An 8,565-nucleotide genomic window follows, 5' to 3' on the forward strand; every position below is an offset into this window, starting at 1 on the left:
GATTCCTGTACAGGAATCTGACTCTGTCAGTGGCAACTGGAGAGGGTAATAGGACCTTCTGCTAAATGAAGTTGAGTCAATGAATGGATGAGCTGCAAGGGTCAGTTGCAAAGAGTGATAAGTTAATGACAACTCATTCAGACAGATGCTTTTGTCATCTAACTCCCAAACCTACCTGGGGCCAAACCTGTGGCCCCGGGGGAGAAGCCATCTCCCATGGGAGAGAAGTCAATGGAATGGGAGACCATATTCTCACCATTGAGTCTTTCCAGGAGCTAGGGCTTCAAGGCACAAGGCTCTTGGTTCCTTCTTCTCTCAACCACCCCTATTCACTGTCACTCTCAATCCTTGTGCTGTCATTGTTTCTGCTGCTGCTGCTTTTCCTTCCTCTTCTTCTCTTTCTTCACTTCTTCTTCTTTTCCAGCAGCAACAGCAGCAGCAGCAGCAGCAGCAGCCAGTCTCCATTACTTTCAAAACTGAGGGCAGGTCTCACTGTGTGAAGGAAGCTGAGGAGCTTCTTTCTTTTTCTAGAATCCCTCATCGGGTCAGGCTTCTCAGATTCTGCTGATTTTTCCTCTTCCTTCTCCTCTTCCTCATCAGGCATCAGAGAATATTTAGTTCCTCATGGTTGCATAAAACGATCCTTTGCAAAGTAGTTTTTACAGCCACATTGCTTGTAGGTGGTGTGCAGGACAATCTTGAGGGTGATCTGCCCAGTGTAATCATGGAAGGACTACCTCTGCCTCTCTTCTTACTCAGTGATAAAGTTGTTGGTGTCAAGGCCTTTCTCAGTGCTTTGGTTGACAACTTTCATGGAGCAGTATACATTTATCCTATCATTTTTCACCTGTCAGCCAATAAGCTTCCCCCTGACATTTTTTTCTCTGACTTCTGCTATCTCAGAGGGCTCATTCATGCAACAGGATGACATGTGAGTTCGAAGGACCAGACCTTGCTTCCAACAGCCTGGGATTTTGATAAAAGTTTCATAGTCTGTCATAATAATAACCTCTGACTGGAAAACAGTGTAGACAGCAGGCAAGTCCTTCACAGTCTTGGGTCTTCCTGAATTAATCCTTAATTTTCTATGGCTCCTCCATTTCTCTTCTGCTAAGGGAACTTCAAGTGTCTCTGTGTCAGCTCTTGGTCTCTGGCCACAGCACTGTGTGAAACACCAAAACCCAGTCCTTATTTGGCACTTCTGTTGGCAATTTGGCAAGACTCAATAAGTGTTTGTTATACAGGAAGATGGACAAAACTTTCTAAATAGAATTTGTAGCATTGCAGTTTGTTATTGTTGTCTGCAACAATTTTCTAAGTAACTAGCTTTATAGAATATGGCTGTATTGGCATAGTTCATTTTTCTTAGCACTACTGGAAGTAGCTGAGACATTGGACAGGAACTATTGCAGAGTCATATTAAATACATTTAAGTAAAGTAAAACAACATCAATTCATCTGTTCTTTATGAAATTGGCAAGCCCACTTTCTCTGTGGTGCCAAATTTTGGATATATATGTATTTTGTATCTGAAAAGTAGTTACACGCCTAAAGATGTGGGGGATCTTCCTGTTCAGATTTTTGTAATGTTTTGGCTCCCTAAAGTTCTCATGCGATAAATGGAATTGTTCTTCTGGGATCCATCTTGTAACCACTATATACTTGCTGTTCGGCTGCCTGTGTGATGCTAGGATGCATTTATGACCATCACAAACCCTCACTGATTTTGCTTGAGAAGAAGTGAACTACTTTTCCTTTCTGCGGGAGTCATCACCTTTTCTCTCCACGACTGGAGTCTACTTTCATCTCTCCCCTTTCTTAACTCCTGTCTGAGTTCATTTTTCAAATGACTCCAAGGGAAATCTCATATTTAATAGCTCTCCAAGGACAGAACCAATAGTTCTCAGTACCACTCTCTTATAATAGCCTAAGAACAGAATGAGAAGTGTGGAAGTTTTCTGAAATGGAGCATGGAGGACTGAAGGAATCTCCAATAAGCTAATGCTTGCCTCCTATTTTCTTGATTTTTCAAATGTGGATCTTTTGGTGTATGCATTTCTTTTAAGAGGCATGGTATATATTCTAATATACTGAGGAACTCTGTAGAGCAAATATAGACTCATGCACTTTTTTTGGACAAAGTAGAAACAAAATTGTAAATGTACTATAAGTATATAAATATATATATATATATTTAATATTTCCTACCTACAATTATATAAAAATCAAGGCAATTGCCTTTCACAATGACACTGGGTGGATGTACATAGTGGTATATTTAAAATAAAAAATGTCAGTTAGATAAACAAAATGGCATAATTATCAAAATGACATCAGGTCTGGAAATTAAGAAGTAAAAAAAAAAGTATTATAGTCTAACAAGGAAAAGCTGTGGTGTGATGAGCAATATACTATACTAATGTTAGAATATTGTTTCTAAGAAAAAAAAAAACCAAGATTCTGAGTATATATTTAACTCTATGAAATGCAGGTTTGTAATCTAAAAAATAGAATGAATATTTAATGTTAATAATTATTAATATTTAATGAGTATTTACTCTGCCTTTATCACAGAGTAATTGGAAGGATAATTAACATAATGAAAGTGAAAATGCTTTAATCCCACAAAAGTACTACAGATGTAGGCTTTATTTAATATAGTTAATAAAAACACATGCAGACAATATAATCACTGGAAAAAGCCAGAAATCAAGATGTTTCAATTTGTTAGTTGTGGGGAAAAGTATATGCTATATGAGGGTAAAATTCTACATTAAAAGCTTAGCTTTGGGATGCCTGGGTGGCTCAGTTGGTTGAGCAGCTGCCTTCAGCTCAGGTCATGGTCCCAGCGTCCTGGGATCGAGTCCCATATCGGGCTCCTTGCTTGGCAGGGAGCCTGCTTCTCTCTCTGCCTCTGCCTGCCATTCTGTCTGCCTGTGCATGCTCTCTCTTCCTCTCTCTCTCTGACAAATAAATAAAATCTTTAAAAAAAATAAAAATAAAAGCTTAGCTTTTTGTGTTTATTTAACAAAATATTGCAATAGTGTTTTTTTCTAGAAGAATATCTGAAATTCAATTATGACCCAACAAACAGCTGCAGAAGATGCTTTTATATGGTTAAAAAGTTAAAAGTACAACAGAACATTATTAGAAAAAAATCAAATGGTAACAGAAGGCTAATAATGAGCAGTTCCCATCCTACTCCCTTTCCTAGAAGCAAAGTTCTAATTCAGCTATTTCTTTTGATTTCCAAATATATGTTTCTTTTTTTTTTTTTTTTTAAGATTTTATTTACTTATTTGAGAGACAGGGTGCTTGAGAGCATGAGCAAGGGGGATGGGCAGAGGGAGAAACAGACTCCCCGTTGAGCAGGGAGACTGGTGGTTGTCCTGGGATCAAGACCTGAGCCTGAGCCTAAGGCAGATGCTTAACCAACTCAACCACCCAGGTGCCCTAAGGGAGTTTCTAAGAATTATATGTTTCTAAGAATATTTTTGGGTTGATGACTTTTAGATTTTTTTTTTTAAGATTTTATTTATTTACTTGACAGAGAGAGATCACAAGAGGCAGAGAGGCAGGCAGAGAGAGAGAGGAGGAAGCAGGCTCCCTGCCGAGCAGAGAGCCTGATGCGGGACTCGATCCCAGGACCCTGAGATCATGACCTGAGCTGAAGGCAGCGGCTTAACCCACTGAGCCACCCAGGTGCCCCTCCCTCAGAGTTTTAGAGTACTTGTTCCACTGTCATTTACTATTTAGTGCTGCCTGTGAGAAATATCAGTTTTGCTCCTTTGTATGACTTATTTCCTTAAATTTCTGGAGACTTTAGATTTTCTGTTTCTTATACTAAAATTTTATAATGTATACAATGGTTATGGATCTGTTTTTATTCTTTTTTGCTAGTTAGGGGAAGATTTTTTTCAATTATAAATGTATGTTCTTTATTTCAGGGAAGTTCTCTTGATTTTTTCTTTAATACTCTTTTCCTTGGAATTTTCTTTATTCTTTATAAAACAATAATTGCTTGAATATTAAATTTTCTATATAGTATCTTTAAGTTTCTTAATTTTTGCCCATAGTTTTCTTTGTTCTTTCTCTTTCTCTCTCTCTCTCCTCTTCTCTCTCTGCACATTCTATTTCCTTGATATTGTCTTTCAAATTTTCTACTTTAATTTTTTCAGCAATTATATTTTATGAAATAAAGAGCTATTTCTTGTTTTCTGATATTTTTCATTTCCAAAGTGTTGTGGGCAGATTTCTAAGATGTTCTCCAAAATTCTGGGCTTCTCATGTACACACCTTAAATGATTAACTCCTCTTGGGTGTGGGAATTTGGGCATTTCAGAGGAAACTAAGAGTATGATGGTATATTGTTTTCTTGACCATATTACTTTACATGAAAGAAAGCATTTTGCACAAGTAATTAAGTTATTGATCAGTACACTTTGACTTAATTAAAAGGAAGATTGTAGTAGGTAGGCTTGAGGTAATCAGTTTGAGTCCGTAAAAGGGAGCCCATTGGTCAGTGATAAAAGTCAGAGATCTGTATTCCTGCTGGTTTAGTAGCATTCAGGTTAAAAATGGGTTATGGGGAGGGGTGCCTGGGTGGCTCAGTGGATTAAGCCTCTGCCTTCGGCTCAGGTCAAGATCTCCGGGTTCTGGGATAGTGCCCTGAATAGGGCTCCCTGCTCAGCAGGGAGCCCGCACCCCCCCACCAACCGCCCCACCCCCACCAGCTGCTCTGCCTACTTGTGATCTCTCTCTGTCAAATAAATAAACAAAATCTTAAAAAAAAAAAAAAAAAGGATTATGGGGACCATCCGAGAAGGAACTGTTGGGTGCTCTTTAGGAAATGAGAAAGAGCTAGCTTCTCTCTTTTGCTGATCTATGGCTAGCAAAAAAATCAGGGATCTCACTCAGTCCTATAATCACAAGGAAGTGAATTCTCCACCAGCCAGTTGGCTTGCAAGAGGAGTCTGAACTTCAAATAAGACCCCAGACCTGGCCAACTCCTGACCACACCCTTGCAAGACCTTGAGCAGAGCTACTGTAAGGTAATAAATTTGTGTTGTTTTAAGCCACAGGTTCGTGGTAATTTACCCCACAGCAACAGAAAACTAATACACACAGCAACTTGTTCTTGTTTTGTGGATGGATTTTCTTTCTCACCCACCTTCCCTCCTTTAGTTCATTTGTTCTTTTATTATTTTAGGCTCTTTTTGAGTTAAAAGCTCTCATCAAATAGTGGTTATTTTTAGTCTTCTTTATGTTTAAATGTGAGACATTAGGAAGGGAATCAGGCACCTGAGTGAAGCCTTGTGACAAACAAGATTTCCATTTAGGTAGATACAACCAGAGATGTGGAGATGTTTTCTCTATTCCTATAGAATTTCTCTGCAGAGAAATGTATGAAACTCTGGCTAAGTGTGTAGGTCTGCCTGGCTATCAGAATTCCCCCTGTGAGATGGGCAAGGAAGTCTGAATGTTGACAAACTTAGAAGCTATCAGTTAAGTTCTATTTTCAGTCCTGAGCCAATTTCTATTATGACCATAAGCACTTTACATATTTGAGGAAATGCCTCAGATTCATCTTGCCTAGAGGGTAAATGTTTGGTTGCCAGTGTGTATCTGTGTGTGGCCACTTTAAGTACTGACCTGAAACAAATCTCTTTTGCCATGTGAGGCTTCAAAGCTGCCATCCGTTGTGCATTTGGCTGACCGCCAAGACCTCCTCACGTCTGAGCCTTAAATCAGTTCTATTCAACTTTGTATTCCCTTATACACACACTGTCGATGATAGGGTTGAAGAAAATGATCCATTTTTTAAAATGGAAATTAACAGAAAACGTACTACTAAATGCAGATTACTGTGCTGTGGAACTTTACTATGATTATTTTTATGCACGTTGAGGTTTACATTGCGAAAGCATTTGAATTGAGGGAGGAGAGAAAAACTGATTTTTTTGTTTTATTTTATTTCTTTTCTTTTTTTTTTTTTTTTAGATTTTATTCATCTATTTGAGAGAGAGAGAGGAGTAGGGGAGAGGGAGAAGCAGCCTCCCCACTGAGCAAGGAGCCTAATGTGGCTTGATCCCTGCATCCTGGAATCAGGACCGGAGCCCAAGGAAGACACTTAATTGACTGAGACACCCAAGCACCCCCTGATTTTTTAAATACGGTTTGGAATATGTATTTGATAAATATGAATTATTCTATACATTTGTGGTTTTGAGGGTAGCTGCAAAAATAATAATGACTGTGGTGTCTGGGTGGCTCAGTGGGTTAAGCCTCTACCTTTGGCTCGGGTCATGGTCTCAGGGTCCTGGGATCGAGCCCCACATCGGGCTCTCTACTCGCCGGGGAGCCTGCTTCCCCCTTTCTCTCTGCCTGCCTCTCTGCCTACTTGTGATCTCTCTCTGTCAAATAAATAAATAAAATCTTAAAAAAAAAATAATGACTGATATCTGAGGGATTCAGTTGTCACAACTCCTCTCCCCTTCAGCTGTTGTCTGGCTAAAGGCAGTTGAGTATTTAACTGAGGGCCCCTTCACCAAGGGTGACCAAAGTTTGTTGCCAACTATTTTCAGTCCTTCCATTGTTTACCACTCCCTTCTACTCAAATGGCAGTTTTCTTTTCTCTCTCTCTCTCTCTCTCTTTTTAAGGTTTTATTTATTTATTTGACAAACAGAGATCACAAGAAGGCAGAGGGGCAGGCAGAGAGAGAGGAGGAAGCTGGCTCCCCACTGAGCAGAGAGCCGGATGCAGGCTCAATCCCAGGACCCTGAGATCATGACCTGTGCCAAAGGCAGAGGCTTTAACCCACTGAGCCACCCAGGCACCCCAAATGGCACTTTTCTTGATGAAACAGAAGTGAGGCTGCTAAGGCTGCTCTGTTTATGTATAGTCTCTCATTGAGTCACATAAAAATCTCCACATACACAGCTGATTAATCAGCCCCCAGGTAAGGATTTACTTAACTGTTAAGGAAATGTTAGCTACTGTCTCTGCCTTCTAGTTGAGGTAGAGGAAGAATAAAAAAAAAAAAAAAATTAAAGGCATAAAAGTGCTCTAATAACTTAGAAAAAAAATCTATGGCTCTACATGAAGAAATCATAAAATAAATTCTTAGGAACTGTTAAGGAAGATGCAAATATCAGAGGTGTGAAAAACTCTTCGTGCCCCAGCCCCAAGTCCTAATGAAATCTACAGGGATGCAGGCATATGTATATAAGCATTTAGAGATTAAGCTATCACTATAGTGATATAAGTGAATTGGTAGATTTGTATAAATGAATAATAAGATGTTAAAGTAGAAAGATTACATGAAAAAGGGTGAGATTTGAGCAGAGATTAATAATGTGCAATGAGTTACAAATATAGTGTGTATTATTGTTATATTCCTTGTGTGTGAAGATAAGATCTATATCTTCATAACAGCAAACAAAGAGGATTTGGGTTTATATTCAGGAATTCTATAAGATAAAGAAAAACTGACAATAATTGTTTCTAAATTAACATGTAACTCAGTCTTATTTCCAAAGAGCTTTTAGACCTTGAGGAACTATTGATCTAGAATACATTTGAATTGCTCACTTATTTCAACTATGTTTCTGGATTTTTGAAAATATGATATAATGTTCACATTACTATTGTTTTTTTGGAGTGAGGGAGAAAGTAGTTATTATTATTAATATTAGTAATAACAAAAGTTGTGATTGCAGAAGACAAGATCAGAAAGGTTAGCAAAAGTAAGAATCACAAAAAAAGTAAGAATCACATTTTATTTATTCATTTGGCTTATTAAAAAATAAGATATATAATATAAACCTGTAATTACAGGTTAAAATATACATGTAATAAGGACCCAGTAAATATGAAAAAAAGAAAAAATATACAAAAATATACTAAATGTCCAAACCAGACTAAGTACTAGAAAAAACAGATTAGGTGGTAACTGATGTATAAATTCTATAACATATTACTTAAGTGTCCACCTTTCCTCAGAAAGTGAGTTCTAAGCTTTTTATCCTGCTTATAGGTGATTTTGTATTTTTCTCTTTGAAATTTGCTCAGGGATATTTTTTTGGGTTATTTTGAGCATATATTATAAATAACTGGATAGAATAATACCATCTTTTTTTTTTTCATGTGCTGATAACCAATTACTAAACACCATGCAAAACAGAAGACCTAGTAATAAATTGGTTAGTGAAAAGATGAAAAATCTATTCTGTGAGGTAAACTATTTACCTAGGTTGAGTGAATGATCCCTTCCATGCAGCTTTAAGTATGTTTATTCTTTTCCAGTACCCTGAAAAGCAATATTCAGGCGCCCCACACAAAAACAAATTAAATTCATAGGGGATGACACTATCTTTCAGAGCTTCATCATTTTATTTGTCACATTAAGACTCCTCAAATACTTAGGCAACTTTGTAAGTGACTTGGCCAACCTTAAATTAATGATGGCAATAGATTATTTCGTGTTTTGCCTTCTTTCTTTTTCTCTAACCCCTTACTAAAACTGATTCGCTAAAAGGCTGGGCACCTCAAACAGATTTACAGCT

General features: G+C 37.8%; 1 pseudogene; it reads right to left on the bottom strand.

Annotated features, from left to right (window-relative positions):
* Positions 1–325: 325 nt before the first annotated feature.
* On the bottom strand, positions 326–1,698 carry LOC131834589 (zinc finger CCHC domain-containing protein 17-like; annotated as a pseudogene).
* Positions 1,699–8,565: the final 6,867 nt, after the last annotated feature.

This window comes from Mustela lutreola, chromosome 6, assembly GCF_030435805.1.
Source record: "Mustela lutreola isolate mMusLut2 chromosome 6, mMusLut2.pri, whole genome shotgun sequence".
NCBI lineage: Eukaryota > Metazoa > Chordata > Mammalia > Carnivora > Mustelidae > Mustela > Mustela lutreola.